This window comes from Sarcophilus harrisii, chromosome 2, assembly GCF_902635505.1.
Source record: "Sarcophilus harrisii chromosome 2, mSarHar1.11, whole genome shotgun sequence".
NCBI classification, from domain to species: domain Eukaryota; kingdom Metazoa; phylum Chordata; class Mammalia; order Dasyuromorphia; family Dasyuridae; genus Sarcophilus; species Sarcophilus harrisii.
This window is the reverse complement of record NC_045427.1, coordinates 184,948,696-184,958,146: the sequence shown is the minus strand read 5'-3', so window position 1 is coordinate 184,958,146 and position 9,451 is coordinate 184,948,696. Positions and strand designations below refer to the sequence as shown.

Below are 9,451 nucleotides of genomic sequence, written 5' to 3'. Positions count from 1 at the left end.
TACGAATGGAATGAACTCTCATTAAATGAAAGTAGATAGAAAAATAGAATAGAAATCAGATTCCAACAATATTTTATTTGCAAAAGACATCCTTGAAACAGAAAGACACATATACACAGAGTCAAAACAAGGAAAAAGAGCAGAATCCATTATACTTTAGCTGAAGTAAAAAAGGCAAGAGTAGTAATCACAATCTCCAAGAAAGCAAAAGTATAAAAAGATAATATGTGAAAGTATGTTTTGATAAAGAGTAGTACAGACAGTTACTAGTAGCAAAAATTTGATAAAAATTTTATCAGAGAGGTCTCTGATAAAGAGCTCTTTTCTCAAATATATAGGGAACAGAGCCAGTTTTATATTAAAAAAAATAAAAGCCATTTCCCAAGTGATAAAATGTCAGGGGATATGAATAGGCAGTTTTCAGAATATTTCAAAGCTATATACAGTAATATAAAATGCTCTAATCACTCTTAATTGGAGAAATGCATTTTAAAACAACCCAAACTTATTCAAACATGACAGATGTCAAAGAGATGAAGGAAAATTGGTATACTAATGAATTGTTGATGGAGTAGTGAATTAGTCCAACCATTCTGATATCAACTTGGAACTATGCCTAAAGTTCTATAAAACTCTGCATATCCTTTGACCCAGCAATACCATTAGATCTCCACATGAAAGAAATCAAAGAAAAAAGACCTACATGTACAAAAAGATTTAGAATAGTTATTTTTGTGGGATAAAGAATTAGAAATTGAGAGTATGCCATCACCTGAGCAATGGCCAAATAACTTGTGGAATATAATAGTGATGGAGTACTATTGTTCTATGAGAAATAATGAAGGATATGGTTTCAGAAAAACTTGGGAAGACCTGATGAACTGATGCGAAGTGAGTAGAACCAGGTGATCACTGTATACAGTAACAATGATGTTGTAATGATGATAAACTGTGAAAAACTTAGGTACTCTGATCAATATAATTAAGAAAATTCCAGACTGTATCATGAAAAATGCTTTTTACCTCTAAAGAAAGAACTGATAAACTCTGAGTGCAAGGTGAAGTGTAGTTTTTCCACTTTATTTTTCTTGCTTTTTTATTGTGGATATGGTTGATATGAAAATATGTCTTGTGTGTTTTTATATGTATAATTGATAAATTGCTTGTCTTCTCAGTGAGTGTGGGAAGTGTGAGAAAGAATTTGGTACTCATAAATTTTTAAAATGCTAAAAATTAATAATGTTTAAAAAACTATATATATGTATATATATATATACACACATATGTCAAACCAACTTTGGGAATCCTTGCTCAATTTGCATTGCAGTGGCAGATGATGTTCCCAGAGCAGAGAATGTTACTTTTCTCTTCAAGAATCTAGGGATTATCTTGTGGGATTGTGACTTGTAATATTATTTCTCTTGAGGTCCTATTTTGTGTACTCATCATATTAAACTACCAGGTGATATTAATTAGCTTCTGTCTATGAAGAACCTATAGAAAGAACGATAGTTAACCAAAAAATTTCCCAAATGAGGAGGAATGAGAAGAAGACATAATAATTTATATAGCAGTTAGTCTGTTCCAGACACCATAATAAGTACTGTTACAAAGATTTGAACCTTACAACAAGGTTCATGCTAGTTAGGTAGCTGCTAGATGCTAGTATTGTCCCTATTTTTATCACTACACACATCTCAAGTTGGCTAAGATTAAAGGAAAAGACAATAATGAATGTTGGAGGAGAAGTGGGAAAACTGGGACACTAATACATTGTTGGTGGAGTTGTGAACTGATCCAACCTTTCTGGAGAACAATTTGGAACTCTGCCCAAAGGACTACCAAACTGTGCATATCTTTTGACCCAGCAGTGTCTCTTCTAAGTCTGCATTCTAAAAAGATAATAAAAAAGAGAAAAGGATGTATGTGTGCAAAAATATTTGTAGCAGTCCTTTTTGTTATGGTGAGAAACTGGAAATTGAGTGGATGTCCATCAATTGGAGAATGGCTGAATTAGTTTTGGTATATGAATGTTACTGAATGTTATTGTTCTATGAGAAATGACCAGCAGGATGATTTAAGAAAGGCCTGGAGAGAATTACCCAACCTAATGCTAAGTGAAGTGAATAGAACCAGGAGAACATTGTTCACAGCAACAGAAAGATTATATGATGATCAATTCTGATGGGCATATTTCTTTTCGATAATGAGGTGATTCAGGCCAGTTCCAATGTCTTGTGATGAAGAGAGCCATCTGCATCCAGAGAAAGGACTATGAGGACTATTTTACATTTTAATTTTTTTTCTTTTTGATCTGATTTTTTTGTGCAGAATGATAATTGTGGAAATATGTATAGAAGAATTGAACACATTTAACATATTGGATTACTTGCCACCTAGGGGAGGCAGTGGAGGAAAGAGAGGGAAAAAATTTGGAACACAAGGTTTTGCAAGGGTGAATGTTGAAAATTATCTTTGCATGTATTTTGAAATAAAAAGCTTTAATTAAAAAGTCAACTCAAAAAAATTAAAAAAGTTTTATTTTTATAGCTAAGGAAATAATCAGAGAGTAAGTGATTTGTCCAGAGTCACAAAGCTAGTCCATGTCTGAGGTGGGACTTGAATTTAATTCTTCCCTACTTCAGTCCCAGTTCTTTTTTTTTTTTTTTAAAGAAACGTTAAATGTTTCATATTTATTGACAAAAAGATAGGAGGAGGTAGGTTTGGTGATCAGCAGGCTAAATTTTAGAGGGCCATATTTGGGCTCCCCTTTTCCACCATTCCCCACTATAATCAACAAAACAGATCCCTTCACCCCCCTTTTGACAGATAGCACTTGCCTCAGAATCAGAATGTTTCATTGGCCTCCCAGAGGGAGGGAGGCAGGAAGTGTGTGTGCCATGCAGAACACACCTTGAGAAATCAAAAAAAAAAAAAAAAAAAAAAAAAAAAGAAAGAAATTTGGCCACTGTGTTCAAAAAAGACTTAAAAAAAACTGTTGGGTGGGGCTATTCCCCATTCTGGGGTGGTAAAGGCTGGTGACCAGGTAGCAGGGAAGGCCCCTGCTTGCTCCTGGCTCAGAGAGTTTTGCCTCTGCCCTTTGAGACGACATCCTCAGGCCGGGCCCATATGTACCACTCCACCTAGGCTCTGTCACAGATGGCCACATCAGGTTTGCAACAGAGATAAGCACCCAAGGCTACATGGCAGCAGTGACGCCTGAACCACAGGTTGCCGCCAAGGGCTTTGACAGGTCTACCTTCTTCTCCGGGAACAGTCTTTGGATGGCTTCAGAGGTTTTCTGCAGGCCTTTTTCAGTCAAGAAGTAGAGGAAGGGGATGGTCAGGGAGCATCTGGGGTTCTGGCTCCAAATCCTTGATACACCCTTCAACACGAGCATCTACAACCTGGAATTGAGCGATTCAATGTTATCTTTCATGTCTTCATAGGTTTTCACAAACAAGGGGTTGAAGGTGACGTAGAACTCTCCTTGAATTGGGTGGGCCTTGCCAGAACTCAGGGGGTACCCCTCTCGCTTCCAGTTCCTTAACCCTCTATCCAGCAGTGAGACAGTATCATGCCCAAAGGCCCTGAACATCCACCACACGGGGGGGGGGGGCGCAGAGAAGAGGCCTTGATCACTGGCATTGTACACTACCACATGGGTGTTGTTCCCCACCCCCAGCTTGCCAACATACTCAGCAAAGTCTACAGCCCTGGGCAGTATGTGGTCATTCTGGTCACTGAAGATGTCATTGTCAAAGAAGGCTGCTCCGGGGATGTGAGGTCATTCAAACTCCTGCTGAGGGTTTCGGTTCATCTTGGGTAGATAGCATGAGGCATCTCGAAGCCTCAGGGGCTGGGACTCCTTTAAGGACTTAGCACCCTGTTGGCTGATACTAGAGCTCTGAAGAGGGATCCTGCTGCCATGATGCTTGGTTCTGGCCAGCTTCTGTCTCTGGAGGCCTCCTGGAACCTTCCAGACTGAGAAAGGTATTCTCAACTCAGATCCTGATTCCAAAATCAACCTTCCTTCCCCTGTGCTACACCCTAGTGGGCAATCTGAACTTCCTCAGCCATGTACAGCTCCTAGAGCAGATCAGCGTCCCTTCCTGGTAGGATTCTCGGGAAGTCTGGATTTTGCTCTCTGCTTCCTTATTAAGGATGGTCAGGAAAGGTGAGACTAAATTTAGTGCACACCCAGGTATATCTTCATTCAAGGCCCAGGCTGGCTGCTTCTTCACCCAATCTCAGTTTTTTTATCCAAAGTACCACCATAAGTTTTTTATGTGGGTCAAGTGGGTTCAAGTTTTTAAAATTTTATTTATTTATTTAATTAAAGCTATTTGTTTTTACTTTATTTATTTATTTATTTGCTTGTTTATGTATTTATTTATTTTTTGCTGAGGCAACTGGGGTTAAGTGACTTGCCCAGGGTCACACAGCTAGTAAGTGCTAAGTGTCTGAGGCTAGACTCATTTCATTTAGCATCAGTTCATGTAGGTCTCTCCAAGCCTCTCTGAAATCATCCTTATGGTCGTTTCTTTCTTTCTTTATTTTAATTTAATAGCCTTTTATATTATGTATGGGTAACTTTATATTATATGTATGGGTAACTTTATAGCATTGACAATTGCCAAACCTCTTGTTCCAATTTTTCCCCTCTTTCCCCCACCCACTCCCCCAGATGGCAAGATGACCAGTAGATGTTAAATATATTAAAATATAAATTAGATACACAATAAGTATATATGACCAAGCTGTTATTTTGCTGTACAAAAAGAATCAGACTCTGAAATATTGTACAATTAGCCTGTGAAGGAAATCCAAAATGCAGGTGGGCAAAAATATGGGGATTGGGAATTCAATGTAATGGTTCTTAGTCATCTCCCAGAGTTCTTTCACTGGGTGTAGCTGGTTCAGTTCATTACTGCTCCATTGGAAATGATTTGGTTGATCTCGTTGCTGAGGATGGCCAGGTCCATCAGAACTGGTCATCATATAGTATTGTTGTTGAAGTATATAATGATCTCTTGGCCCTGCTTGTTTCACTCAGCATCAGTTCATATAAGTCTCTCCAGGCCTTTCTGAAATCTTCCTGTTGGTCATTTCTTACAGAACAATAATATTCCATAACATTCATATACCACAATTTATCCAAACATTCTCTAATTGATGGGCATCCACTCAATTTCTGGTTTCTAGCCATTACAAAAAGAGCTGCCACAAACATTTTTGCACATACAGGCCTTTAAGATTTCTTTGGGATAATAGCACTGCTGGGTCAAAGAGTATGCAAAGTTTGATAACTTTTTGAGCATAGTTCCAAATCACTGTCCAGAATGGTTGGATTCATTCACAACTCCACCAACAATGTATCAGTGTCCCAGTTTTCCCACATCCCCTCCAACATTCTTAATTATCTTTTCCTGTCATCTTAGCCAATCTTAGGGGTGTGTTGTGGTATCTCAGAGTTGTCTTAATTTGCATTTCTTTGATCAATAATGATTTGGAGCAGTGGGTTCAAGTTTAAAAGAGAAAAGGGATGAAGCATGCTTGTAGGTAAAATGTGTGGCCATGTGATTCTTTGTGATTCCTGGTCCTATGAATTATTTTCTTTCTTTATTGAATACCAATTAGAAAGCTTTTCATCTTTACATGGTACTAATCTTGAATCATCATGGCTGAAACTGGTTTCATTATTGAATAGATATCAGATAGATTTTTGTGCATATTTCAGGGACTGTATCCTCACTGACCAGTCTTTTCATTGCATATGTTTAGTTAAAAGAAGATTTAAAAGGAGAAAAGTAGGTTCCTTTAAAGGAAAAAAAAGTAGTCATATAGCAGCTTTTCTTAAATAATAGATATGTGGATGGGTATAATAAGATGCTTGGTGGAGTCATTATCAAAAGAATTAATTTATTTAAGCTATATCCAGTCAGCTTATTTAAGTGAAACAAATTTCTATTTAGGCAATAAAAACAAATTTTTTAAAAATGTCATTTTATCTGAAGCCAGGGTTGATTATTGGATTGAGATCATAGTTTCTGCTTTTCTTGCAAATCTTACTGTCATTGTCATAATCCTAGTTTGGCAGTAGAGCTAATTTGAATTGTTAAAATGTGTATTTTCTCTGAGATAAATAAAAGCACTTAATTATGTACAAAACTGCATGTTCAATTTATATGGGCCCACATTTATAGAAAGAAATTTGTCATATACCACAATCTATTCTAATACTATTATTTTGTAAGAAACAACCAGCAAGGTGATTTCAGAGAGGATTGGAGAGACCTACATGAACTGAAGCAAAGTGAAATGAGCAGAACCAGGAGATCATTACACACTACAACAACAAGACTATATGATGATCAATTCTGATGGATGTGGCTCTCTTCAGCATTGAGATCAAATCTGTTTCACTTGTGCAGTGAAGAAGAGAACCATTTATACCCAGAGAGGAAACCATGGGAACAGAGTGTGGAACACAACATAGCATTCTCACTCTTTCTGTTGTTATTTGCTTTGTGTTTTTTTCCCTCACTTTTTCTTTTTCTTCCTTCTTGATCTGATGATCTTGATCTTGTGTAACCAGATAACTGTATAAATATGTATACATATATTGGATCTAACATGTATTGTACTACCTGCCAGCTAGGGAAGGGGATGGGGGGAAAGAAGGGAAAAATTTGGAACAAAAGACTATTCAAGAGTCAATGTTGGAAAAATTGCCCATGCATATGCTCTGTAAAATAAAAAGCTTTAATTAAAAAAAGAAAGAAATATGTCCTTTGTATTCTGAGACTCAGTCAGTGATAGTCTTGGAGGCATGAGACCTGGATTTGAATCCCACCTCTCACACTTACTTGGTAAGCAACCTTCATTAAGTTACCTTGCGTCTCATTTCTTCATCTCCACTCATCCCCACTCATCAAAGTGGGAGTTATGATTATTGTATTACTATCTTCAAAGACTTGTTGTCAGGAAAATTGAATAACTCAAAACCTTATATGAATGTATGTGATTATTATATGAAATTAGGGATAAATGTACCTAGTTCCCCATAGACTTTTCTCTCCTTATTGCCATTTAGTTTCAGTCAGTCAGTGGATTAACAAGAATTTATTAAGTGCCTACTATATTCTAGGTATTATGAGAAGTGTTGAGGATATAAAGAGAAAAACCATCCCCTGCTTTTAAGGAACATAGACTAAGGAGGGAGAGAGATAATATGCAAACAACAATAATAAAAAAGCATATAAATTATGTATGTATGCCCATACATACACACATGCATATATATGCATGTACTGTTTGCATGTAGCTATTTGCTCATTTTATGTGTGGAGAGAAATCTACATTTATTTATTGATCTATCTAATTTCCTTTGGTTAGCTAGGATAATAAATGGTTTTTAACCCAAATGAATTTCCATATTTTTTAATCAGAGAAAAGTGAAATCATATCAGAAGAGACAAGTGAGAAAAAAATTGAGAGAACTAATTTCATTTGCCAGTTCAGAGTTATCCTTAGATGTGTGATATATCAACAATGAAAAGATTCTGCCAGGGAAAATAATGGTCATGTCTACAATAGTTGGGAAGTGTTTGCCCCTAATAATAGTTTTATTTTTATTTTTTTTATTTAATAGCCTTTTATTTACAGGATATATGCATGGGTAACTTTACAGCATTAATAATTGCCAAACCTCTTGTTCCAATTTTTCACCTTTTACCCCCCCACCCTCTCCCCTAGATGGCAGGATGACCAGTAGATGTTAAATATATTAAAATATAAATTAGATACACAATAAGTATACATGACCAAAACGTTATTTTGCTGTACAAAAAGAATCAGACTCTGAAATATTGTACAATTAGCTTGTGAAGGAAATCAAAAATGCAGGTGTGCATAAATATAGGGATTGGGAATTCAATGTAATGGTTTTTAGTCATCACCCAGAGTTCTTTTTCTGGGCATAGCTGGTTCAGTTCATTACTGCTCCATTGGAAATGATTTGGTTGATCTCATTGCTGAGGATGGCCTGGTCCATCAGAACTGGTCATCATATAGTATTGTTGTTGAAGTATATAATGATCTCCTGGTCCTGCTCATTTCACTCAGCATCAGTTCGTGTAAGTCTCTCCAGGCCTTTCTGAAATCATCCTGTTGGTCATTTCTTGCCCCTAATAATAGTTGAGAAGTGTTTGCCCCTCCTGGTACTAAACTCAACAAGAAAGGAACCTAAGATCTATGACATTATCAGTCTATCTATAAAGGTGAACATTAGGTGCAAATATCATGTTGGAGGTTTAGTTTACAGTGGAAGAATTCCCAAGGAAGGTCAAGGACCTGAAATTCAGAAAAGATAGGGTACATAATTTACCAGATTTAGTGCCTCAGAAATGATCATTCTAAGGTAAGTCTCTGGATGTTTGGAAATTTAAACTGTGTAAACTCTCTCAGAAGCTATTCTGATGTGGGCATATGTGTGTCTTTTGGTACACTGATCTTTAGGAAGAATTGTTCCTTTCCATTTGACAGTTTGCATTTTATACTTAATACCAACATATTTGTGTCAAGGAGTCAATTTTATAAATCAGGTGAATATGTGATAAAGCTATTCTAAGACAATTCAGGCTGCATTCTTGATAAAATCTCTGTCTAAAAGTACCTCATCACTGCTGGGATGTCCTTGGGAGTTCAGACATAATAGCTGAATAGACAATTTAAGTTCTACAGATATTTGTAAATAAGAGGTTAGCTTTAAGCGAGTCCACTAATCCTGAAAGAACAATCACCAAGAATCTTCTTTTCTAAGGCAAAAATAATCTTTTTTCTTTTCACAATTATCATAGCACTTTTAAAAATATCATTTATGTTCCAATCATGTTCTATTTTGTATCTTAGTAATTTTTCTTCTTAGACTGTAAGCTCCAAGAAAATAAACTATTTGTTGATAGAATTGATTAGACAATTCATCTGATTTTCAGATCAAGAGGGGAACAGACGGGACTATTTCACTGACTGAAAGCACCAGCATTTTTGCCTCTACCAAGAATTCTTTGTACTAGTACACCAAAGGACAAAAAGCAATGTTGGCCTTTGTGATGCATACAGGACTAAACGCCATCATTTTTGTAAGGAAAGAAAATTTTATTACAAAGAGAAAAAAAAAGTAAGTTGTTGTTTGATCATGTCTGATCCTTCTTGACTCAATTTTTAGTTTTCTTGGCAAAAATACTGGAGTGGTTTGCTATTTCTTTCTCCAGCAGATTCCTTTTGTCAGGCAATCAGGGGTTAAGTGAAGGCTAAGTGACTTCCCATAGCTGGGAAGAATCTGAGGCTGAATTTGAATTCAGGTCTTCCTGATTCTAGGCCCAGTGTTCTATGCACTAAGTCACTGGCTGTCTCCAAGAGACAAGTAGAATCTGGTTATGATGTTAAT

General features: G+C 36.5%; 1 pseudogene; it reads right to left on the bottom strand.

The window, feature by feature from the left end:
• Positions 1 to 3,077: 3,077 nt before the first annotated feature.
• On the bottom strand, positions 3,078 to 3,930 carry LOC100913830 (annotated as a pseudogene).
• Between the last annotated feature and the right edge of the window lie 5,521 nt (positions 3,931 to 9,451).